Raw genomic sequence first — 27,522 nt, 5'->3', positions numbered from 1 at the left:
TTGATGGAAGTATTGATAGTATCTTCTTCAGAGGTCAAGTGTGAATCAGTCTCATGTGCCAGTATGGTAACCTGAATAGCCTCAGAACCATTTCCATAACTTGCTCTCCAGAGAAACTCTCCAAATAGCTTTTTCAACAAAAAAAGATGAGTTTGTTCTTTATTCAATTTGAAAAAAGTTTGCAATGACCCAGTATCACAACTAGTTCTCTTCAACTGACTCAATTTTTATTTTCATTAGCCATCTTACCATATAGACTGTAAATAAGTGTTCCTTTACCATTTATCTATTGCTGTACAACAATCTACCCCAAAAACTAAGTAGCTTCTTGCACAGCTCTCCAGGGCCCACCCTCCGGGACATGGCCCCCATAATCTGAAATGCCATAGACCCAGACTAGAGCTGCTGGAAGGCAGTGAATAGTATAACTCTTCAAGCCCACAACTAAAAATGGCCTCCGGTAACACTACATTGCAAAAAATGGGAAAGAGGGACGCCTGGGTAGCTCAGTCGGTTAAGCCTCCAACTCTTGGTTTTTGGCTCAGGTCATGATCTCACCTTCCTGAGTTTCAGCACTGCATTAGGCTCTGTGCTGACTGTGCAGAGTCCATTTGAAATTCTCTCTGCCTCTACTCCGCTGGCCCTGTCTTTGTCTCTTTCAAAATAAAACACTTTTTAAAAATGGAAAAGAAACAAATGGAAGAAGTAAAAGAGGGGCACCTGGCTGTCTCAGTTGGTTAAGCATTCAACTCTTGAATTTGGCTCTAGTCATGATCCCAGGATCGAGGAATGTGGGAGGGAGCTCTGCGTCAGGCTCCACACTGAGAATGGGGCCTGCTTAAGTTCTCTCTCTCTCTCTCTCTCTCTGCCCTTCTGCCCCCCTTCTGCTCTCTCTCTCTCTCTCTCTCTAAAATAAAAAATAAAAATAAAATAAAACTTAAAAAGGAAGAAGTAAAGAGTTGAAGAGCCTAAAGATTTGGTGGTGGAAAAAGTACGGTACCGATGTGTAGAGAATGGGAGGGTGGAGTAGTTCTTTAAGTGGAAGAGATTTACAGATTCTGACAATACTTGAAAACCTGAAGAAAATTTAGATCATCCATAGTTAATCGAAATTTTTTTAATTCTCAAAAAGCCATTAAAGAAAAAGGACAAAGAAAATCTTTATCTGACAGTGAATCTGATGATAGCAAATCAAAGAAAAAAAGAGATGTTGCTGACTAACCAAGATGTTTTGCCAATGGTCTTGGTCCTAAACAAATACTTAGTGTCATAGACAACAACAAAGAATTAATCTTTCTCATGAAATGGAGAGATGCAGATGAGACAGACACAGTGTTGGCAAAAGAGGCAAACATGAAGTGCCCTTAAATTGTAATTGCTCTTCAAAAAAAGAGACAAACTCTGCATTCTTGTCCAGAAGATGCTGGACAAGAACATAATTGTATATATGAACATAATTGTTCATATATATATAGGTATATATATATATATATATATATATATATACCTATATATATATGTATGTATGTCTTTTTTATGAGTATTTTTTGAGAGAGAGAGAGAGAGAGAGAGCAAGGTGGGGCAGAGAGAGAGGGAGAGAGATTCCCAAGTAGGCTCTGCACCATTAGCATGGAGCCAAACGTGGTGCTTGAATCCACGAGCCATGAGATCATGACATGAGCCGAAACCAAGAGTTGATTGTTTAACCAACTGAGCCATTTTCATTCTAAAGAAAATCAAATTTAATCTGTCATTTTGAGTAGTATTGAGAGAATTATTGGGTTGTTTTTGGTTTTTGCATCAATAGCACTGGTTACTTTGGACAAATAAAAATGAAGCTATAGTTGCTTCATTTATCAGAAAAGAACACATGATACTGTTGTATATTATTCTATCTGCATTAGGGAACAGTTTTTCTAAATGTTAAAAAAATGCCCATAGTCATCGCTGAATCAGAACTTGTTTAACCTATAATGGCTAAGGACCATTCTGGGTATTTTGTTTAAGTTTTTTTGTGTGTATACATAAATACAAGTATAAATGGTTGTTTATGGGGTTTTGGGTTTTTTTGTTTGTTTTTTGGATTTTTTTTTTTTTTTTGCATTCACCAAAACAAAAATAGTATTTTACAACCATGAGTAAGTTCATGTTGTTTCTGGGATGCCATCATTCTGAGCAACCCAAGAAATAGATTACTTCAAACTAAATTGAAGTTTTCTGAAGCCAGAAACTCTCAACCAAATAGATGATTCTATAATTAATTAAACAACTTAAAGTAGACATCACAATTCCTACTTAATCTATAATTATATAAATGTAACTGTTTATTTGCAAAACTCCCTGAAAGGAAAAAATTTTATCACTACCAATAACCTAACCACTCAGGGGAGAAAACTAAACAAATAATGGTGTTTTTTAATAAGCCAAACAAGGCTTAGTTAAATGGGCATTCAAAGTTCTTCTTAGAGAACCATTCCTTTACAAAAGGTTGAAATCCTTGTGTTATATTGATTGAAAGATCGTAATTCATGGAAAGCGTTCATGAAACCAATCAGATGATTAGAAATGTTGCTGTTTTGGACCTACTGCATAAATGAGCAAACAAACTTTTGTAGTTTAAACTATTGATTTGCATATTTTTCCTTTACCCAACCTATTCCTTACATGTAGGTTCAGTCTTTCCAGTATTTGTGTTACTGGTCCAGCAGAAGTCAGGAAACACAGTAACTCTATAGTAATCAGAATGTCATTCAACTGTGTATTGCATACTTTATTGTAAATATTGGTAAACAGTGGTCAGTAAACAGTTTTACATTTAAAAATCTTAGTAGGGGGCACCTGGGTGGCTCAGTCAGTTAAGTGTCCAACTCTTGGTTCTGGCTCAGGTCATGGTCTCACGGTTTTGTGGGTTCAAACCCTGCATTGGGCTCTGTGCGGGCAGCGTAGAGCTTGCTTGGGATTCTCTCTCTCTTCCTCTCTCTCTGCCCCTTCCTTACTTGCCCTGTCTCTGTCTCTGTCTCTCTCAAAATAAATAAGCTTTAAAAAAATAAAAAATAATTTTAAAAAATTTAAAAAACTTAGTGGTTTCAACCAGGAGCCATGTATTTACTCATGGTTCTGAAATTTGGACTGAACTTCACTGGGCAGTTCTGCTGGTCTTACTTGAGATCACATCTACAGCAGAAGTCACCTAGCAGCCTGACTGGGGCTAAAGTCCACGGTGGTCTCATTCACTCGGCTGGCAGCTGAGACTATTGGGAACTGAAGCTCAGTTCACCTCTACTAGGCATCTCTAATGAGCTTGGTTTTCTTACTTGGCTGTCACAGAATTTCAAAAGGAAAAACTCTAATGTGCAAATGCCTGTGAAAGCTCTGCTTGCATTGCATTTGCTGATGTCATTTGTCAAAGCTAGTCATATAGCCCAACTCCTGAGTGGTCCTATCCCACAATACAAGGAAGCTTACAGAAATCCCTGCCAATTCTGGGTTAGTGCTATTGTCTGTGTACTGTGATGAGACCAGTTTGATAAAACATTACAGGTCTAAGACAGTTGGCAGAAAGAAGGGGGAGAAATTACAATCTTGTTAGGATTTGCTGTGAAGTTAAATTCTCCTCAAATAAAAATACCTAGAATATAAAGAGCAAGGAAAGGGAGTTTTTGAATACTCCTATCTTCCCAACAAAATTTTCTTGTAAGTTTATTTGAGAGCGAGCGTGTGAACCGTGTGAGAGTGGGAGGGGAAGAGAGAGGGAGGGGCGGAGAGAGAGAATCCCAAGCAGAGGGGGAGGGGCAGAGAGCGAGTCCCACCCTGACCTCATGGAGCCCCATATGAGGCTCAAACTCATCAACTGTGTGACCATGACCTGAGCTGAAATCAAGAGCCAGAGGCTTAACCAACTGAGCCACCCAGGCAGCCCTCAAAAAACAAAACTTTAAAAAAAATTTTTTAACGTTTATTATTGAGAGACAAAGACATAGCATGAGCATGGGAGGGGCAGAGAGAGGTGGAGACACAGAATCTGAAGCAGGCTCCAGGCTCTGAGCTGCCAGCACAGAGCCCGATTCAGGGCTCGAACTCACAAACTGTGAGATCATGACCTGAGCCGAAGTTGGACGCTTAACCTACTGAGCCACCCAGGTGCCCCCCAAATTTTTTTTAAGTACACTTCTTAAGGTAAAGAAAGGTAAGGACAATTTTGGTGACTCAGACTGAGTTCAGACTTTGACAGCTAAAATTGTTTATGACTCTGAGCCCCAATCTACCAGGTTGGTAGAAAACATCTGGAGGTTCCTTTGTTTCTAGTTTTAACAAATTCCTAGTTCTGGGGCGCCTGGGTGGCTCCGTCGGTTAAGTGTCCGACTTTGGCTCAGGTCATGATCTCACAGTTCTTGAGTTCGAGCCCAGTGTCGGGCTCTGTGCTGCCGGCTCAGATCCTGGAGCCTGCTTCGGATTCTGTGTCTCCTTCTCTCTCTGGCCCTCCCCCACTTGTGCTCTGTCTCTCTCTGTCTCTCAAAAATAAAAAAGGTAAAACAACAACAACAACAACAACAACAACAACAACAACAAAAGTTCCAAGTTCTGAGTAGTGGGGAGAGAAGCTCATCGTTGTCAACATGGCCTCTTTAGATCTGATGGCTCCCTGTTGCTTTTGTGCTACCTTGAACATGGGAACCACTTGCAAGGCTTTGATCTCATCTGCTCAGGTGTGCTATATAGCTAGCTAGGAGAGTTGGGAGTACCCTGTCTTCTTACCAGCCCAGAGGGAATCTTTCTTTAATTTTAATTTTTAAAAATGTTTACTTATGGGGGCACCTGGGTGGCTCAGGTCATGATCTCATAGTTTGCGGGTTCAAGCCCCATGTTGGACTCTGCGCTGACAGCTCAGAGCCTGGAGCCTGCTTCACATTCTTTATTTCCCTCTTTATCTCTTTGCCTCTCCCCTGCTTGTGCTCTCTTTCTCAAAAATAATAAATAAGTAAATAAATAAACTCTTTTTAAATATTTATTTATTTTGAGAGAGAGAGAGGGAGAGAGAGAGAGAATTCCAAGCAGGCTCTGCATTGTCAGCACAGAGCCCAACACAGGGCTCAATCCCACGAACCATGAAATGATAACCTGAGCCAAAATCAAGACTCAGATGCTTAACCAACTGAGCCACCCAGGTGCCCCTTTAATTTTAATTTTAATCCATCTCTCTTCATCTTTCTTCAAGGTACTCTATCTATCCCTAGAAGTCCTTCACTCATTTTCATCCCCTCTCCAAAGCCCTTTGCATTCCTCTAAGAGCTTAGGTTTTTAGAAAAAAAGTTCCCAGGAGGGAAGTATCTTTTCTACTCTGCACCTTGTTTCAGTTATCTATTGCTGTATAACCAATTACCTTAAAACCTAGTGGCTTAAAATAATAATCTTTTTCTTTGTTTCTTTTTTTAAGTTCATTTATTTATTTTGAGAGAGAGAGTGTGTGAGCAAGTGGGGGAGGGACAGAGAGAGAGGGAGAGAGAGAATCCCAAGCGGGCTCCACACTGCTAACGCAGGGCTCAAACTCATGAACTATGTATGAGATTGTGACCTGAGCTGAAACTGAGAGTCGGATGCTTAACCGACTGAGCCACCCAGATGCCCCCAAAAAACATTTTTCATTTTCTCATGATTCTGCAATTTTGGCAAGGCTTGGTGGAAACAGATTTCTCTGCCCCTGGTGGTATCAGCTTGGGCAGTTCTTTGAGGAGTCACACTAAGATGCCTTACTCATATAGCTGGCAAGTTGGTGCTGGTTGTTTGCTGGGAGCTCTGCTGGGCGTGTTGGCCAGGACCCTCAGATCTCTTTCTCAACTCTTCCTCATGGCTAAATTAGGATTTTCATACAGGTGGTCTCAGTGTAGTCAGACTAGTGACTGACTCCCCCTAGAGCACAAAAGTGGAAGCTTGCAAAATTGAAGGTTTAGGACTGGAACAGCATTACTTCTGCCTTACTCCATTGGTTAAAGCAAGTCATAGGGCCAGCCTAGATTAAAGGGAAGGGATGATACCACAGGCAAGAATATGGGAGAAATGGATCTTTGAGGGCCACCAAAGTAATTGTGACAAAGTTCTCCTGGGGCAAGAAATCACACAGTCTGCTATTTTCTTGAATTACAGTAGGCAGTTGGTGGGGTTGGTTATGGGAAAATCAAAGAAGGAAAAACGTGTTAAAATAAGCCAAGATCTCAGAATATATCTCCAGCCATATAAGCCTTTCCCAACTTTCTCCTGATATATTAGCTTTAATTTCCATGTCACTTAAAGAACCAACTTTCGGGGCGCCTGAGTGGCTCAGTTGGTTGAGCATCCGACTTCGGCTCAGGTCATGATCTCGCGGCAGTGAGTTCAAGCCCCGCGTTGGGCTCTGTGCTGACAGCTTGGAGCCTGGATCCTGTTTCGGATTCTGTGTCTCCCTCTCTCTCTGACCCTCCCCCGTTCATACTCTGTCTCTCTCTCTGTCTCAAAAATAAATAAACGTTTAAAAAAAAAAAAAGAACTAACTTTGAATAAAACACCTTAAACATTTTAAATTAACTGTTTGATTGTGTTTTCACCTTTTGATAATAAAACATTGGTTAGTATTTCCTTCAGAAAAAATCTATATAGTTGCCAGGACCATAGGGCCAGCTGCACCCTGGCCTGGGCCTCTGAGCCTTGTAGCCCTGGTCACACCCCATCCAGCCTATTGCCTGGGGGGCTCTGCTGGTGGGAGGAGGACACCACGGCTAGAGAAGTCTTAAAACTGGACAAATCTATCCAGCAGAAAAAGATATGTCACTGAAGAAGCAAAGAAGGTCCCCAGATATTGGACTGCCAGCACTGCAGTATTTTAAAGACCCAGGATTCTTGTTTGAAGCAGAATAACCCTTCTCAGACTCTGCCCAGGATAAATTAGCAGCTGAAGAAAAAACAAAAAACAGGGGCACCTGAGTGGCTCAGTTGGTTAAGCCTCCGACTTCGGCTCAGGTAATGATCTCAGGGTTCGTGAGTTCGAGCCCTGCATCCGGCTCTGTGCTGACAGCTCAGAACCTGGAGCCTGCTTCGGATTCTGTGTCTCCCTCTCTCTCTGCACTCCCCCCCCCCCACTCCTGGTCTGTCTCTCTCTTTCTCTCTCTCAAAAATAAATAAACATTAAAAAAAAAAAAAAACAGCCGTGAAGAAGAAAGGTACAAGAACACATGCAGACTTGGGAGTGCTCCAATGAATGAGGACACAGATTTGGAAGGATTCACTCATTCACTCAGTCATTCCTCAAGTATTCATCTCTGCTCCTTCATCATGTTTAGGGAGAAAACACATGTTTTGTATGTCCTCATTATAGCAATGGGTTTTACATAAACTATCTTATTTAAGTGTCACAACACCCCAAAAAGGCCGTTTTACAATTTAGCAACCTGGAACTCAAAGAGGTTAGCCAATATGTTCAAAACTTATACCCAGACTGGCCCCAAAGCTCTGCTACTTGTTCTTCCAAATATTCTTTAAAGGAGATGGGGTACCTTTGCCACCAATAGGAAATTCCCCATGTCTGTCATCAATACCAGTCAGCTTTTGTTCCTGTAACAAACATTCCAAAAATATCAATGATCTTTTTTGAGAAAACACTTTCTGTATTGATGTATAATTAACATAGAGTGTTATATTAGTTTCAGGTGCGTAATATAATAATTCAACCATTCTATACATTTCTCAGTGCTCCACACAATGAGTGTACTCTTAATCTCCTTCACCTATTTCTCCCATCTCCCCCCCCCCCACCCACTGCAACAGTCTCTTCTCTGTATTTGAGTCTAGATTTTTGTCTCTTTTTCCTTTGTTCATTTGTTTTCTTTCTTCTGTTCCACATATAACCGTACATATAACCTAAGTTTCTGTTAAAGACATGTGTAGCCACCACTCAACTTAAGAAAAATAGTATTCCTGATATTTTGAAGGCCCCTCCCAAAATAACATCTCTTTACTACTAAGGTACTTTCTGTTTTGAAATGTGTAGGTATTCACACTCAGATATCACCTCACGCCAGTCAGAGTGGCCAAAATGAACAAATCAGGAGACTATAGATGCTGGAGAGGATGTGGAGAAACGGGAACCCTCTTGCACTGTTGGTGGGAATGCAAATTGGTGCAGCCACTCTGGAAAACAGTGTGCAGGTTCCTCAGAAAATTAAAAATAGACCTACCCTATGACCCAGCAATAGCACTGCTAGGAATTTACCCAAGGGATACAGGAGTGCTGATGCATAGGGGCACTTGTACCCCAATGTTTATAGCAGCACTCTCAACAATAGCCAAATTATGGAAAGAGCCTAAATGTCCATCAACTGATGAATGGATAAAGAAATCGTGGTTTATATACACAATGGAGTACTACGTGGCAATGAGAAAGAACGAAATATGGCCCTTTGTAGCAACGTGGATGGAACTGGAGAGTGTGATGCTAAGTGAAATAAGCCATAGAGAGAAAGACAGATACCATATGTTTTCACTCTCATGTGGATCCTGAGAAACTTAACAGAAACCCATGGGGGAGGGGAAGGGAAAAAAAATGAGGTTAGAGTGGGAGAGAGCCAAAACATAAGAGACTCTTAAAAACTGCGAACAAACTGAGGGTTGTTGGGGGGTGGGAGGGAGGGGAGGGTGGGTGGTGGGTATTGAGGAGGGCACCTTTTGGGATGAGCACTGGGTGTTGTATGGAAACCAATTTTACAATAAATTTCATATATTGAAAAAAAAAGAAATGTGTAGGTATTTTTTCCTTTTGTTTACGATAGGTTATTTGGTTTCCAAAAGTTTTTGAATTTTATATAGTGTAAAGGAAAAACAACACTTGCTGTGTGTCTCCTCTACTTTCAATATTCCACTACAACACTACCTCAGTTCTGGCCCTGGATGTGTGTTTCCCACATAGCAAGCAGTTCTGCAACACCAGTAGGGCACCCTACAGTTTAATTAGATCCCGCCGGTGAAGGGTTCCGTCCTACAGGGCTGCCTCCTTTCTGCTCTTCAGATGCTCAATCACAAGTCCATGTTGTCACCTGTGCTTCGGACACAATGGCTATTAGTTGGAGGTTTCCACTACCCCATCCTTGGGTTCAATTAATTGGTTACAGCAGCTCGCAGAACTCAAGAAAACATTTACTTACCAGGTTACAGGTTTATCATAAAAGGACATAACTCAAGAAGAGTTAGAGGGAAGAGATGCCTAGGGCAAGGTATGGGGGAAGGGACATGGAGCTTCCATGTTCTCTCTCTCTCTCTCTCTCTCTCTCTCTCTCTCTCTCTGTCTCTCGGCTCTCCACTGTCCCAGAACCTCTGTGCCTTCATCAACGCAGAAACTCTCCAAACCATCCTTCTGGGTTTTTGTGGAGGCTTCATTACATAGGCATGATTGATTAAATCATCAGCCATTGGTGACTGATTCAACCTCCAGTTCCTCTCCCTTCCTAGGAGATGGGTGGTGGGTGGGTGGGACTGAAAATTCCTCCAATCCTGGTTGTTTCCACGGGCAAACAACCTCCATCCTCAGGGCTTTCTAAGAATCCCCTCATTAACATAAACTCAGAAATAGTTGTAAGGGGATTGTTATGAATCTCTCTTACCACTTAAGAAATTCTAAGGGTTTTAGGGCTATGTGTCAGGAACAGCAAGATCAGATATACATTTCATATTATAAATCACAGTTATCACATATACTTTTATGTATTCTTCTGCAACTACTTTTTTTTTTGCTCGAATATTTGTGACATTCATTCATGCTGATGCATGTAGCTGTAGTTCATTCTATACAATATTTCTTGATATAATATAACACATTTTTTCCATTCTATCAATGGACACATTATTATTATCATTATTATTATTTATTATTACGTTGGAGACCCATTTAATGTGGTCGTTCAAGGCCTGGGCAGAGTGAAGAGTACCCAAGAATTGGTCAGGCAGGCAAGGTGGGTGGGTGGCAGGCCCACACCTGACCCCCAAAGGGGATGCCAGGAGGGGGCTGATCCAGGCACAACAAGGGGAGGACCAGACGACCTGTAGGTCAGCCCTTGAGAAGCTATCTAAGCCAGATGATGAATGCCTAGGCCAGAGCCTAGCCCAGGGAGGTAGGGTTGGGGTTGGTTAGGGGCTCCCAGAGCCTGGGGGCTGGCATCACTAGGACCCTCCCCCATCTGCTGCTGGAACCCAAGGCAGAACTCAACTATCAAGTGGGACTCAAGCAGCTCCTGGAGGCAGGGGTGGAGGTGTTCATTTTTCCTCCATATGGTCCAGACAGGAATTGATCTAGTCCAACATGGCAGCATATCCTGCTTCCCTGAAGCTGTTGTCCCCATCTGCTGTGTTTACCTCCAAGGGATGCCCAGGTCCCCCCTGGGGCCAACTTTGTGGGGCCACACAACAATGGAGGAGCACAGTGACCATTATGCCACCAGCCACTCCTGGGAGGAAGATGGACTCAATAGACGTTTTAATTATTTCTAGGATTTGGGTTTCTTGTTTGTTTCTGCTTTTTAAAAATCAGGCTTCTATGAATATTTGTGTGTTATGTTCTGACTTTCTTATGCAATGGATATACTGCATAGAATATATATCAAGTGTCATAGAGTATGTGTACTTATAAATTTACCAGATAAGGCCAAAATTTTAAGCAAGACTATAGAAGAGTACTGCCCACTCCCTTCCCTTGTTAACATGTAGGAGTGTTTTTTACTTGAAATTTTTTTTGTCCTGTGGCACCTGGGTGGCTCAGTCGGTTGAGCGACCGACTTCGGCTCAGGTCATGATCTCGCAGTCTGTGGGTTCGAGCCCCGTGTCGGGCTCTGTGCTGACAGCTCAGAGTCTGGAGCCTGCTTTGGATTCTGTCTCCCTCTCTCTCTGCCCCTCCCCCACTCATGCTCTGTCTCTCTCTCTCTGTCAAAAATAAATAAACATTAAAAAAATTAAAAAAAATTTTTTTTGTCCATCTGGTGAATGAGAAATACTATCTCATTATGGTTGTAATTTGCATTTCCCTCCTTATAAATGAGATTGAGTATCTTTCCATATGTGTATTCCCTCATTGTGTTTTCCCTTCTGTGAAATGCCTCTCACATTGTGTGCCCATTTTCTATAGGTTTATCTGACATTTACAATTGATTTTTAGGAGTTCTGTCTATATAGTGGCTACTAAACCATGGCTGGTTGTATATCTTGTTAACATCTTTCCCCAGTTTGTGGCTTGTATTGTTCCTTCTTTGGGAGATCTCTTAATGAACAGTAATACTTGATCTTAATATAATGTAATTTATCAATTATTTCCATTACGGTTAGTGTTTTGTGGTCTCCTTTTAACAATCCTCTACTTCCAGGGGTGCCTGGATGGCTCAGTCAGTTAGGCATGCAACTCTTGGTTTTGGCTTGGGTCATGATTTAACGGTTCATGGGTTTGAACCCTGTGTCAGGCTCCACCTGACAGTACAGAGCCATTTGGGATTTTCTCTCTCTCCCTCTCTCTGTTCCTCCCCCTTCTCTCTCTCCCTCAAAATAAATAAATAAACTTAAAAAAAATAGGGGTGCCTGGGTAGCTCAGTTGCTTAAGTGTCCAGCTTCGACTCAGGTCATGATCTTGCAGTCTGTGAGTTTGAGCCCCATGTCAGGCTCTGTGCTGACAGCTCAGAGCCTGGAGGCTGCTTCGGAATTTGTGTCTGCCTCTCTCTCTCAAAAATAAATAAACATTAAAAAAAATAAAAATTCCTCTACTTCCAATGTTTTCTCAAATTTTATTCTTAAAGTTAAAATTTTTTTCCATTTAAAAATTGTTTTCTTTAATTTCAGTGGAGTTTATTTGTATCATACTTGACAAAGGAACTGATCTCATTTTTTTAATGAATAATTAACTATTGAGCATCATTTATTGAATAGTCAGCCTATTTTTCTCTGCTATATCTTGTGTAATTGAATGCATTCTTCTGTTCCTAGGTTTTCTAGAGTGTTGTTTTGGTTAATCTTTTTTTTCCTCTCTGGTAATATTGCACTACTTTAATAATCTTGTTTTATTTATTTATTTATTTATTTTTATTTCCAGTAGAGAAAACCACCTCACCTTATTCTTCAGGGGTGTCATGTCATATAGTTGGTTTTTAAGTGTCACTGAAGGAGTGATGATCTCTTCCTCTTTTTGCCTAGTGTTTTCTCACATAAGAGACGCTTGAGGTTGTGGTCAACTGCCATTTCTACAGTAGCAAAACCCATAGTTTAATAAGGAACTGAGTGCAGTATAAACTTTTAAAACTGACTGGTATTACTTAAGACTAAAGACTTAATTGTGCTTGGAAAGCTGTTATTTGCCTCCACATCAAGCTCATTATGAGATTCCCCCAAACCCTTTTGCATAGTGTTCTTAACTACCCTGTGCATTCTGATTCAATTACTGGACTAACAGACAAAGTTCCCTAACAACATAGAAGGAATAAATTTTCTAATCACTCACTGCTTACATAAATTTTTTTCCTTCCTGGATTTTCATGATTTTGCCCAACTGAACCAAATGGAAAAACTTGATTCTATTTGTATATAAACATGTATGTGGCAAACTTTTAAAGAGGAACAAAATTGAAAACTTTCTTGGGGTTCCTGCGTGGCTCAGCCTATTGAGCTCTTGGTTTTGACTCAGGTCATGATCTTGCTTTTTGTGGGTTCAGGCCCTGTGTCTGGCTCTGTACTGACAGTACAGAAGCTGCTTGGGATTCTCTCTCCCTCTCTCTCTGCCCCTTCCCCACTTGTGAATGCTCTCTCTCAAAATAAATAAATAAACTTAAAAAAAATTAGAAAACTTCTCCTTCAAATTCTAAAAGTAAAATTGACCCTCTGGACTAGAATGACCCTGTGACTTCTCCACCCTCTCATACCCCATGTTGAGAAGCTTATCAGCAATCAGAAGCAAGAGAAAAATTATATATGTGTGAGTGGAATAATAAGATCTATCCTTAAAACATAACTGTAAGAACACCATTTTGTGCTGACGCTATTTTGGACATCTAGTACAGTAAATAGGGTACCTTATAGTACCTTATTTAGAGGATAAATAAAGTGATAATTAAAGATCTGTTGTTCATTCATTCATTCATTCATTCATCAAATGCTTGTTGTGTGCCAACTAGACATTGAGGATAAAATCAAAATTTCTATCTTCATGGTGCTCATATTCAATAGGATGAGGCAGAAACAATTTAACAATGAAATATACAGAATGTCGAATGATGATTAACGCGCTGTGGAGAAAAATTTTAAGGGAGGGGAGTCCTAGGAGCCGGAGGGTCACTATTTTATACAACGGACAAAGAACATTTTCTGATAAGATGATATTTGAGGAGAAAGTTGAAGGAAGTAAAGGAGCAAGCTGTAAAGATCAACGAGACAAATGTTCCTGGCAGAGGGAAAAATAAGTGCAAAGATCCTGAGTTTTGAGCATAGTTGGTGTTGTGATAGAGTAATAGAGGATGGGAATAAAAATAATAGAGAGAGAAATGGGGGAGAGAAGGATTAATGGAAAGAGGCTTGTAGGTCACTGTGTTAATTTTGATATTCACCCTGAATAAAAGGGAAAGTATTGGAGGACTTTGGGCAAAGGAGTGATATGGTCTGACATGTATAATTTTAAATGGTTTATTTATTTATTTTGAGAAAGAGAGAGCACACGCAGGGTAGGGGCAGAGAAAGAGGGAGAGAGAGAATCACAAGCAGGCTCCACGCTGCCAGCACAGAGCTGGACACGGGGCTCGATCCCATGATCTGTGAGATCATGACCTGAGCTGAAATCAAGAGTCTTAATCAAGATGCTTAACCGACTGAGCCAGATAGGTGCCCCATGATCTGACACATTTTTTAAGAGAACTACTCTGATGACTATGTTGAAGATAGACTGTAAGAGGCTTAATGGCTAGAGGCTGACTCAATAATCCAGACAAGAGATAATAAGGGCTTGATCTAGGCTGGTAGTGAGGGAGCTGAGGTGCAGTGGTCAGGTGCTTGATATATTTTGAAGGTGAGGCTGACAGATTTGCTAATGGATTGGCTGTGGAGAAAGGGGAAAAGAGAGGAGTCAAGGCAATCTCATATATTTGTTTCTCCCTGGGAAGTACAATGCATACTTGTGTATTTTTGGCTATGCAGCCTCTCAATCTCCTATATTTGAAGGATTCCCATCATATAAATTTAGGTGCCAGACAGAGCACATCTCTGACTGAATGTGTGGCTGTAAGTGGCAGAAACTCCTTATTCTAGTCTCCCAGGCCTCTGAGACACACTCATGTGACCAATCAGACATTAATGAAACAGCAACCATCGCATCCAGCCAGTGGAGGCAACAGAGGCACTTTAGCCTAGGGTAGAGTGATGTCCACTATGGAGCTGGCAGTGGTGTTCTCACGGAAGCAGTTCTTGATTCTAGTCATACTTTTGGCTATGTAGCTATTAAGTCGGGTTTTCCAACCTCCCAGGAAATCCACAAGCTACACAGATTCCTGTCAAAAATAATGTTTCTGTCATTTATTTATATTTTTTATTAATGGAGATTCATTCCTTTTTAATTTTTTTTTTTTAATTTTTTTTTTCAACGTTTTTTATTTAGTTTTGGGACAGAGAGACATAGCATGAACGGGGGAGGGGCAGAGAGAGAGGGAGACACAGAATCGGAAGCAGGCTCCGGGCTCTGAGCCATCAGCACAGAGCCTGACGCGGGGCTCGAACTCGCGGACCGCAAGATCGTGACCTGGCTGAAGTCGGACGCTTAACCGACTGCGCCACCCAGGCGCCCCCCTTTTTAATTTTTTTAATGTTTATCTATTTTTGAGAGAGAGAGACAGAGTGCAAGCAGGGAACAGACAGAGAGACAGAATCCAAAGCAGGCTTCAGGATCTGAGCTGTCAACACAGAGACCAACATGGGGCTCAAACTCACGAACCGTGAGATGATGTCCTGACCTGACATCGGACACTCAATCGACTGAGCCACCCAGGCGCCCCAATAATGTTTCTTTTAAAAGAGCAAGAGATAGTTTTTTTTTCCTTGCAACTAAAAACCTTAATTGATATATTGCAGATTGATATTCCTACTGTGAACGTAGTCATAATAATAACTGCCATTATTGAGTGATTGAGGCACTTATTGCAATTAATTCTGCTAGATAGATATTATTTCTATATTGTAAATGAGGAAACTGAGACATAAAGGAAAATCACTTGCCCAAGGTCATATGGCTAGTAATTGACAGAGCTGGATGAAAATCCAAATTTATTTGACTCTGAAGCCTGAACACTTATACACTATAGATAAATTCATTTGGGATTCATTTAATATTGTGAATTGAACCATTTTTTTCCCATTAATTCAGTTCTCTATGTAACCTCAATGTATATTCACACCAAGTATCAAATCTTCTTGAAATCCTCTAACTCTGTAGAACTTAGGGCTAAAATGTTAAGGTGTGTCATTGTTTTGAAAACTTATTCTCTAGCAAGAACCATAAAGTAATTAAAAATAAATTCTAATATTTGTTAGTATTGTTTAAAATTTAGGCAAAATGAGTTGTTTTTTCTGAAAGTTTCAGTTTCAGTAGACTTCGTTTTGATCAGTTAGAAGTTGGAGGCAAAGTGCTATACTGGCAAATACACCAAGCTTTTCAGATGGCGTCTATTACCATTAAGACATTATGTACCATGGCAGATTCAAAAGTACACACTTATTGTGCTCTTTTAAATACATTAGATAAAACATCTATATTTACCTAAAATACAAGGGTTTGAATATTTGAAATTCACAGCTTTGGAAAAATGTTGCTTATGCATAAGAGGTGTAGCCGAGAAGAAATGAAACTGTCAGAAAAGAAACTGTGGTTTGTAAGTGTCTGGGAGGCTCTGAGAAGGCTCGGAGGAGCATATTTTTCTTGCACAGCATTAAAGAGTCAGCATGGTGGCAGGCACAAGAGAACTGAGCTACAAGTAAAAACATGTGCTCCCAAGTGCCAAACTTAGCCTCTATCTCGCTATTCAGCTAAGGGCAATACAACAAATACTGCGTGTAAAATTAGTGAGTCAGAGATGAATAAAACAGGCACAGAAACAAATAACTGTGATGCCTTATTAAAAGTATTCATCCATGGGGCGCCTGGGTGACTCAGTCGGTTAAGCGTCTGACTCTTGATACCAACTCAGGTCATGATCTCACAGTTTGTGAGATCAAGCTCCCCCACAGGCTCTGTGCTGACAGCTTGGGATTCTCTCTCTCCCTCTCTCTCCCCCTCCCCGGCTTTCTCTCTCTCCCTCTCCCTCAAAATAAATAAACATTAAAAAAAAAAAACAATGATTAAAAAAAAAGTATTCATTCGTTAATTCATTCAGCACTTGCGGCCAATCCTATGCTTTTTGTGTGCCAAGCACTAGGGTTTCAAAGATGTACAAAAGAGCATTCCGCCCCATCCCACCCACAGGGTATAATGATCAGCCTCACTGCACTGACATTCCATTCTCCCTCCAATAACCTCCTCTCCCATTTCTGTGGCCCTTCTCAGCTCTTTCTTCCTCTACCAATCACCTCCCTACATGGTTAGTTTAACTAACCTAACCTAGGCTCACACAGACTTTATTCTACCAAGTAATTTCATGGCAAGACTTTCATGCCCTGGGCTGCATAGCCCATACCCCAGGCCAGAATGATCTTTAGAAATCTCAGACTTTGAAAATGTGATTGTGTCTCCCACTCCACAAATAAAAGTACAGACATTACGAAACTATAAGATGAGTAAAACTATGTATAATTAATCTGTTCTTCCAGATATTCTAAACCCTAGAAAATCTAATGCAATTTATCATCTTTTCTCCACGAGAGGAGAACATATCCGAGCACATATCAACTTTTGCATCCACATTCATGGGGTTCATCAATTTTCTGAGGTCCCTCATGGGCCCTAGATGACTGTAAAATACTGTTTATCCTTCAATTCAGAAAAGGGTTAGTTCTTTTTTTTTTTCCAACGTTTTTTTTTATTTATTTATTTTTGGGACAGAGAGAGACAGAGCATGAACGGGGGAGGGGCAGAGAGAGAGGGAGACACAGAATCGGAAACAGGCTCCAGGCTCCGAGCCATCAGCCCAGAGCCTGACGCGGGGCTCGAACTCACGGACCGCGAGATCGTGACCTGGCTGAAGTCGGACGCTTAACCGACTGCGCCACCCAGGCGCCCCAGAAAAGGGTTAGTTCTTAAAGGCCCTGGAGTCAACTTAAAGGTTTTGTACTCTCTCAGGACAACAATGGGAGTAAGAAACTATTGAAGGTTTTTTTTTTTTTTTTTTAAGTTTATTTATTTATTTTGAGAGAGCGAGAGAGACAGTTCAAGTGGGGAAGAGGCAGAGAGAGGGAGAGAGGGAGAATCCCAAGCAGGTTGTGCAGGATCAGTGTGCAGAGCCTGACGTGGGGCTCAAACTCACAAACTGTGAGATGATGACCAGAGGCAACATCAAAAGTCGGACACTTAACCAAATGAGGCAACCAGGCACCCCAAGGAACTATTGAAGGTTTTTAATCTAGGATACGGTGCATTTAGGTTAGCACTTTAGAAAATTCTCTGACTGTAGTATGAAGAATGGATCATTAATGGATCACTTAAACTAAGCCCTGTGGGAACCCAAGTGAGAGATTATAGTTAACTGCTAAAGGGTGCTGATTTCTTCCTGGGGTGATAAAAATATCTAAGGTTAGACTGTGATTGTACACATTAAATGGGTGAATTTTATGATATGTGAATTATATCTCAATAAAGATGTTCTCAAAAAAGCAACAGATTAAAACATAAAAACTCTCACATCTAAATAAATAAATAAATAAATAAGTCATGGTTGTGTTATGAACTTGTATGAAAGACTTTTAAGATATAAGAGAAGGGAGTGGGGGGAAGTAAGAGTCAAGGATGACTACCAGGTTCTTAGGTTCAGGCCACTGGGTGGATAACGATACTTTTATGGTGATGGGAAAATATAATGATCTTAGTAAAATGGAAGGGATTCTGGAGGGCACAATACAAAGGGCTGGAAGGGAGCACCAAAGGAATACTCAGGAAACTGACCCATTTAGGAAAGGTTGGACAAACTTACCTAAATGTGTCATCAGTGCGAAGGTGTCAGACTTCTTTTTGAGAACTCCAGAAAGACTGATTCACCAAATTCAAAACACACTTAAAGGGAAAGAAAGGCAAAATGATCAGAGGTACCAAATTCACATTATTCTATTGACAATGGGAAAAAACACCCAACTTTTTTTTTAGAGAACCAGATTTGCAGGAAATTTTCCAGGGTGTATTATTCTGGAGACAAGAACCAGACAGGAATACCCTACTATTTTCAGTTTACCTAACAGTGCAAAATGGTTTTGTTTTGTTTCTAACTGTAGTGTGTGATGTTCTTAATCATCCTGGGAGCAGGACAAAGTGTGAGTTTTGCTTTTACAGATTCGTACTGGAATAACTCCTGCAGAGGGAAAGGAAAGGAGGCAGGAAGGCTGGGACTAACAATGTGTAAATATATAGTGGGGTGGGCATGGCAGGCAAGTGAGTGGGGGAGAAAATATTAAAGGCGGAAGTATTCACTGTTACTAAGGTTCCTACCAGTCCTGTATGAGCACTTGGGTACATCAGAGGCCCTGTGAGGCCACACAGAAGCCAGGGCATTACTTTCCAACCTTTGACTTTGGCTCCAAATAAAATGTTGGTGAGGATTCATTCTGGTACTTGGAGAAGATAGAACTGAACACCGGAGAGAGATCCTACTCAGATGGTTGCAGAAAGACATTGACTGGCTCAACGAAAGCCACCTTCTTAAGGATTTAACAGCAGCCCAACTTGGAAGTTTCAGGCTTCCTCTGGTGGCAAATTATAGATAAGGTATTTATAGCCTTTCTCTAGAAAGAAAGAGTCAAAGTCTACAGGAAATTACCACCTCCTGCAATAACAAACTAAAGTCTTCTCAGTTGGCAATAGAAAGTGAATTTACACACGGGCTCTATAAAACAGCTAGATATTGAAACTCCAATCTTGCACTTGGGAATCTCTTTATGTTGCTTTCACCACCAGCTCCCTCTTTAAAACTCTATCACTGTCACAAACACAGATCTTCTTCTTAATTCCTGGCAGCACAGCTGAGATCCTACTGGGGCGATCAGGCTGAAATATGCATAAGAAAAACATGTAAGGGGTGTTTAACATACAGATTCTTAGGTTCCATGCCCAGATATTTTAAATCAGTCAAGTACAAACATACCTTATTTCATTAGACTTCACTTTATTGCGTTTCACAGACACTGCGTTTTTTACAAATTGAAGGTTTGTGGCTACCCTGCTTCGAACAAGTCTGTTGGTGCCATTTTTCCAACAGCATTTGTTCACTTTGTGTCTCTGTGTCACATTTAGGTAATTCTTGCAGTATTTCAAACTTTTTCACTATTATCCTATCTGTTATGGTGATTTTTTTTTTATGTTTATTTATTTTTGAAAGAGAGAGACAGAGCAGGAGTGGTGGGGGGGGGGGAGGGGCAGGGACAGAGAGAGAGGGAGACACAGAATCCAAAGCAGGCTCCAGGCTCTGAGCTGTCAGCACAGAGCCTGACATGGGGCTTGAACCCATGAACTGTGAGATCATGACCTGAGCCGAAGTTGGATGCTTAACTGACTGAGCCACCCAGACACTCCTGTTATGGTAATCTTTGATGTTTCTATTGTGATTATTTTGGGGCACGATGAACTGTGCACATATAAAACAGCAAACTTATGTGATAAATGTTGTGTGTTCTGACTGCTACACCCACCAGCTGTTCCCCTGTCTCTCTCCCTTTCCTTAGGCCTCCCTATTCCCTGAGACATAGCAACATTAAAATTAGGCCAATTTGTTACCCTACAATGGCCTCTAGTGTTCAAGGGAAAGGAAGAGTCTCACATCTCTCATTTGAAATCAGAAGCTAGAAACAATTAAGTTTAGTGAAGAAGGCAAGTTGAAAGCTGAGATAGGCCAAAAGCTAGGCCTCTTGCACCAGTTAGCCAAGTTGTGAATGCAAAGCAAAAGTTCTTGAAGGAAATGAAAAGTGCTAACTCAGTGAACACATGAATGATAAGAAAGCTAAGTCAGCCTTAGTGCTGATATGGAGAAAGCCTTAGTGGTCTGGATGCAACATTCCCATAAGCCAGAGCCTAATGCAGAGCAAAGCCCTAATTCTTTTCAATTCTAAGATGGCTGAGAGAGGTGAGGAAGCTGCAGAAGAAAAGTCTGATGCTAGCAGAGGTTGGATCTTGAGGTTTAAGGAAAGAAGCTATCTCTATAACATCCAAGTGCAAGGGGAAGCAGCAAGTGCTGATGTAGAAGCTGCAGCAAATCATCCAGAAGATCTAGCTAAGATAATCAATGAAGGTGGTTACCCTAAACAACAGATTTTCAATGTAGACAAAATAGCCTTCTATTGGAAGAAGATGCCATCTAGGAGTTTCATAGCTAGAGAGGAGAAGTCAATGCCTTGCTTCAAAGCTTCAAAGGACAGGCTGACTCTCTTGCTAGGGCCTACTGCAGCTGGTGACTTTAAGCTGAAACCAGTGCTCATTTATCATTCTGAAAACTAATACCTTAATATTAACACCTTGATTATTCTTAATTATTATTATTAAATATCCTTAATACCTTAAGAATTATGCTAAATTTACTCTGTGTGTGCTAAGTGGAGCAACAAAGTCTGATGATGACACGTCTGTTTACAACATAGCTTACTTAATCTTTTAAGCCCAATGTTGAGATCTACTGCTCAGAAAAAAACAAAAATTCCCTTTCAAATAGGACTTATTAATAATGCACTTGGTCACTCAAGAACTCTGATGGAGATGTACAATCAGATGAATGCTGTTTTCATGCCTGCTAACACAACATACATTTGGCAGCTCATGGAATCAGAGTAATTTTGACTTTCAAGTCTTACTATTGAGAAAATACATTTCACAGGGCTATAGCTTCTACAGACAGTGATTCCTCTGATGCATCTGGATGACTTTGAGGGGCTCTAGACTTCAGTGGAGGAAGTAACTGCAGATGTGATGGAAATAGCAAGAGAACTAGAATTAGAAATGGAGCCTGAAGATGTGACCAAATTGCTGCAATCTCATGATAGAACTTTAAAGGATGAGGGATTGCTTCTGATGGATGAACAAAGAAAGTAGTTCCTTCAGGTGGAAACCACTCCTGGTGAAAATGCTGTGAACATTGTTGAAGTGACAGCAAAGGCTTTAGGATATTCCATAAACTTGGTAAAACAGCAGCAGGGTTTGAGAGGATTGACTCCAATTTGGAAAGAAGTTCTACTGTGGGTAAAATGCTATCAAATAGAATTCATGCTACAGAGAAATCGTTCATGAAAGGAAGAGTGAATTGATGTGGCAAATTTCACTGTTGTCTTCTTTTAAGACATCCTTCTGCAATCACCACCCTAAAGAGTCAACAGCCATCAACATGCAGGCAAGACCCTTCACCTGCAAAAAAGTTATGATTCACTGACAGTTCAAGTGATGGAGAACTATTAATAAATAAAGCATTTTTATTTATTTTTATTATTTAAAAAAATTTTTGTATTTATTTTGAGAGAGAGAGAGAGAGAGAGCAGGGGGAGGGGCAGAGAGATAGGGGAGAGAGGATCCCAAGCAGGCTGATAGTGCAGAGACCCTGATGCAGGGCGCGATTTCATAATGGTGAGATCATGATCTGAGCCAAAATCAAGAGTTGGCTGCTTAACCAACTGAGCCACCCAGGCACCCCTACAATAAACTATTTTTAAATTATGATTTGTACATTGTTTTTAGACATAATGCTATTGCACACTTAATAGACTACAGTATAGTATAAACATCACTTTTATATGCACTGAAAAACCAAAACATTCATTTGATTCACTTCATTCAAATAATCACTCTATTGTGGTGGCTGGTGATTATAATGGAGGTAGTCCAAATACCATACTTTGAGAAAGATTGGACCAAAGGGGACAAAAGAGTGATGGATATAGAAAAGAATATGGAATCTGATTTATAAAACACTGGTGAATCTTTTGCAGCTTACAGCCCTTGCCTTAAGATGGGTGGAGGTGGTCTGCCCCTATTAGTAGTCTCTCAAACATACAGGTCATTCCCAAACAAAGCTCAGAGAGAAACACAAATTCCCTCATGGGCGAAGTTTCCATTTCCTATCTAGGTTTCACTTTCTTGAAAGAGAAGCTCTTTCCTGACAACTGGATCTTACTTATTCTTCCCTTACAAGGCAGCTGACCTGTCACAAAGGTAGAAGTCAGCATCCTCATTAGAGAGACACAAGTGGTTCATATACTTTTACATGAACACATCAATTATGAGAAACAAGGACAACTTGTATTTTTCGCATTCCTCAGTGTCTTTATTTTTTAGTTCTAAAAACTCTCATCAGTGATTTAGTTCATGTTGACCTCAGCCAAACTCAGGTCTGTTTCTCTTCACAGACCCTCCTTCAGCATGAGGTGAACATCACCCCTGTGACTCATTGCCTCCCTGCTGTCTTATGGCGTTTAGCTCCCATATTGCTTCTGGAATGTGATTTAGAAAAGAAATACTCTCCAAAGGAAAACATAAGGTTGCAAAGATAAAACCGCCTAAATCATGCTGGATACATTGTACAAAGAGAACCAAGCATCCCTGTTGCCCATCATATGTAGGTGAAATGTGGACTTTTTCAAGAAAGTTAGTTGGAACAAAATATGCACAAACACTCTCAATTTTCGTGTTTTTGTTCTTCAGTGTTAGAGTAGATATTTCCTGCTTCTACAGCTGTTGGGTGTGTCCCTCCTCCTGTTTCTGTGATCTAAACCTAAAAAAAGGTTTCTCAAAAAAGAAAGAAGTTGAATAGAGTCGCAAGTACTCACACACACACACACACACACACACACACACACACGATACTTCATAGGGTCCCATGAACATTTTAGACTTTTAGATTCACAGTATCTCAACCCTTTCCATTTTAGAAAACATTTTTGCCTTATGGCCTTACAGTATGAAACTAAACCTGTCCATTTAGCTGTCCTGTAGCTTTTTCAGAACAAACAGAAATTTATAGTAAATACTGTATTGTCTCCAATTTTGCTTCTCTAAGAAAAAGACTGCTTACAACTCAAAGCCAAATTCCTCAAGGTGTATTCTAGCTCAAAGCCAATGACAACAGGAAGGGGAAGTAAATGGTATCTTATACTTAATAGGATTTTGTTATTCTCTCCCAATGTGCTGAAATCTCCTCACAGAGTAGGTTATCCATGGAAATGCAGGAAACACTGGGTATCTGAGGTAAGGCTCACCTTAGATATTCTGATTACTGCTAAGCAGCCTCCTGCCTCTACACAAGCCATATTTCCAATTGGTCTGCTTTCTTGGAATTTTTCTTTGAGTGCTTCCCTAGAGCTACAATGCAACTGAAGCTTTTCCATGGCCTTTTACTTAGCCAAATTACGTTCCCCATCTGGGACCTTTAATCTTAATTTCAGCCTGAGAAAGTGCAGCACAACTCTGCTAGTGGTCAGACTATGATAAATAATGTTTTGAACAGGATTCAGGCCAACACAACAATGTTTCTAATGAAACACACTGAAGACTATCCTGTAGTTGCAGACATGGCCCCTTCTCAGAACCCACCCCTTCTCAGAATCCACCAGCACAAGCACAAACTCTATTCTATCTTACTGAGACGTCTCATGACCAGTTCCTCCTAACTATAGCAAGTTCAATAAACGCAACTTTTAAAAACAGGTATGGCTTGGTGGTCTTTTCTTTGGTTGGTGGGCTTTAACTGGCTTTTGTTAGTTCTGGATGACTTCTTTAATTCTCAGAGTGACTGTCCTATAGAATTGGAGTCCTCTTATTTTCCCTTTCCCTAGAAGCCACACTATCTTACTCACTTAATGAAGCTCCCCACGTTCCCTTTCTTTGCCCCAGGATAGAGTTTCCCCAAGAAAAGACACCAGAATATATGCTGTTCACAGTTGCCAGTTATCCAATTACTCACCTTCTCTTCACCCATAGATTGTGTGTATCCACGGCAGGGTGATATGGGATTTGCTGCCTTCAGTACCTACTGCTTGCCCATCACCTTCCTCCAGAGGCATGCTAGATGTGTGAGAGCCACTTTAGCCTTTCCCCTCCTCCATGGCCAACTTCATTTCTGGCTTGATTTAATTCCACATCTTCTCTTGGTGCCTGAGAATGGATGATTTCTTTCTTTCTTTCTTCCTTTTGTTCTTTCATTCTTTAATTTTTTTAAATGTTTATTCATTTTTCAGTGGTGGATAGAGGCACAGCATGAGCAGGGGAGGGGCAGAGAGAGAGGGAGACACAGAATCCGAAACAGGCTCCAGGCTCTGAGCTGTCAGCACAGAGCCTGATGTGGGACTCAAACTCACAGACCGTGAGATCATGACCCGAACCAAAGTCAGACACTTAACCAACTGAGCCACACAGGCGCCCTGAGAATGGACAATTTCAAATAACCAGCTGTTTCACTTCTCCATATTTCTCTTCCAGGATGTGAGACATGAGGGTGTAGGTATGAGAGCAGATCTGGAATTCCTTTTCCAAGGTCCAAATAACTTGGACCTTCACCTTTCTGGTGCCTAAGAAATGAAGCCTCTCAAACAGACCTACTTTTATCTTCCCCAATCCAAAACTGTCAGATACCTAGGGAATCAGTTTTATAACCATTCCATTTTTCTCCCAGCACATTCGTGGAGTTTTGCATTGTCCATTCTTGTGAGCAAGAACCTAAAGGCCTTCTTTTATAAGCTTGGGCAACTAATTTGTAGAGAACAGATGTTCTTTTTACTTCTGAGGCTGAAAGATAAGCAGGGAGTAATTTTTCTTTGTAATTGTACTGCTCTGTTTGTGTCCTCTTTTAGCCATAATACCACAGGACTTCTCTAAGGTGAGCTTATCTCTGCTAGTGAACAAACTAGCTTCCTCAGCACAGACATCTTTTTCCTCCTTTAGGAATTGAAAGTTTTGCCGGTGGAGAGCTACTCATTACCCTATCCTCCACCACAATGGAGTCTGATCACCTCCTTTTCACAGACAAACAAGTCAGGGGCCTTCCCCCTTTGTATCTTAACCCAGCAATTGTCTGGTAGGTGGAGTCTCATGCCTGAGAACTCATATCTTCCTTCCCAGTCAGAGGTTGGGAAGCCTGTAAGGGATGACTATCTCACTATCATAACCCTCATACAGATCGTTGGTGGAACTTGTCTCCCACTCCCTCTGTTGCTTGATATTAGACATTTACCATCCCAAATTTAACTGCATCTCCACTGCCCCGCCACACTGCAACCTTGCTAAGTATGCCACACCCTTGGCAACTTCACTGACCAAACTCCATAGGAGTTAGGGAAGCAATCCTTTTTATTGATTTCAAGTTGTTCCCTTGGGAGATGTCTCTTCCTCCTTCTGAATGGTTTGACACCCCAGTGATACCACATAGAGAAAAATCTAATGAATGCCCCTGAAAGTCGGTATGATATAGTAGTTAGGAGTGGAGGTCCTGAAGCCAAAGCGCTTGAATTCAGTTTTGCTATTCACTAAAGAACATTACTATTTACTAATGAGAACTTGGTAAAATCACTTAATCTTTGTGTTTCTCAATGTATGAGTGATCAAGTTAGAAAAAAAAAGTCAATTATGGAAACTTTAGTTATATAGCTGATAAGGTATATCTAATTGATAACATATTAAATGAAATATCTCAGGAAGGGAATACTCTTCTCTCTCAATTGCCCATGAACACTCACAAAATCTATTAGGCCACAAATAAAAACCTCAGCAAAGTCCAAACAGTAAACAATGAAGACAGTATTCTCTGATTATAATCCAATACAACTAGAAATTAATAAAAATCAGGGGGATAAAATTTCTTCTGTGTGGAAATAGAAAACTATTTTAAACAATGTCTACAACAAACAGAGGTCACCAACTGAAACTGTAGACAATAATAACACAGCATACAAAAACTTGGGATGCTACTTGCTGCAGTCAGCCTGTATTCCACGTGCTCTGTGGCTTAGCCTCCTGGCTCCTCTCCTCCCAGCTCTCGTGGATTGCAATACAAGAAGAAATCACCATACTACTCATTGACAGTGGCTTTGGTATGTGTAAAGGTGGCTTTAATGGAGATGATGACTCCCAGACATATTCCCTTTTATTGTCAGGCAGCCAACACCAGGGTGTCGTGGTGGACATGGGGCAGAAGGACAGCTACATAGGTGACAAAGTCCAGAGCAATTGCTACAGCCTGACCTTGAAGTACCACATGGAGCACAGCATCATCACCAACTGTGATGAATTGGGGAAAACCTGGCTCCACACCTTGTATAATGAGCTACATGTGACTCTGGAGGAGCACCTGGTCCTGTTGACTGAGGCACTCCTAAACTCCAAGGCCAACAGAGAGAAGATGACTATGATCATGTTTAAGACCTTCAACACCTAGGCATGTATGTGGCCATGCTGTCCATTTATGCCTCTGGTCACACTGCTGGTACTGTCATGGACTCTAGGAATGGGGTCACCCAGACGGTGTTCATATACTAGGGCTACACTCATCCCTAGTCATCCTGGCTCTGGATCTTGCTGGATGGGACCTGGCTGACTACCTCATGAAAATCCTCATGGAGCATGGCTATAGCTTCACCTCCACTGCTGAGCAAAAAATTGTACATGACATCAAGAAGAACTCTGCTATGTTGCCCTGGACTTGCAGCAGGAGATGGCTATCATCTTGTCCTCCTCCTACCAGGGGAAGAATTATGGGTGGCCCAGTGGTCAGTACTCATCAACAATGAGTGGTTCCTCTGCCCAGAGGAGTTCTTCCATGTCTCCTTTCTGGGTATTGAGTCCTATGAGATCACATCCATGAGACTACCTTCGACTCCATCACGAAGTGTGATGTTTACATTCAGAAGGGCCTGTATGTCAACACAGTATATATGGCAGGGCCATCACATACTCTGGCACTGCCATAAGATGCAGAAATAGATCACTGCCTTGGCCCACAGCACAATGAAGGTCAAGATCATCACTCCTCCTGAGAGTAAGTACCTAGTGTGGACTGGGGACTCCATCCTGGACTCACTGTCTACCTTCCAGCAGGTGTGGACCAGTAAGCAGGAGAAGAACAAGTTGGGCTTCTCCATCATCCACTGCAAGTGTTTCTAAACGGACTGCAAGAAGATGTATAACATTTGCTGCATCAGGTTATTCAAAAGTATACATTTGCCTCCCTCATGCTGGCCTCATGAAACTGGAATAAGCCTTTGAAAAGAAATTTATCCTTGAACCTTGTATCTGACATTAGCACTGGATTGTAGAATTTGCTGCTGATTTTGATGTTGTATTCAAGTTAACTATTCTCTTGATATATGTTTAAAACCTTGCATGTATCTTTG

The 27,522-nt window shown here is 41.0% G+C and overlaps 2 pseudogenes; both read left to right on the top strand.

Moving 5' to 3' along the window:
• Positions 1-450: 450 nt before the first annotated feature.
• Positions 451-24,709, top strand: LOC131489603 (chromobox protein homolog 3-like; annotated as a pseudogene).
• Positions 24,710-26,180: 1,471 nt separating this feature from the next.
• Positions 26,181-27,292, top strand: LOC131490329 (actin, cytoplasmic 1-like; annotated as a pseudogene).
• Positions 27,293-27,522: the final 230 nt, after the last annotated feature.

The sequence above is a fragment of the Neofelis nebulosa genome, chromosome 11 (genome assembly GCF_028018385.1).
Source record: "Neofelis nebulosa isolate mNeoNeb1 chromosome 11, mNeoNeb1.pri, whole genome shotgun sequence".
Lineage (NCBI taxonomy): Eukaryota > Metazoa > Chordata > Mammalia > Carnivora > Felidae > Neofelis > Neofelis nebulosa.
Note: the sequence above shows the minus strand (reverse complement) of the source record. Positions and strands in the feature narration are given on the sequence as shown.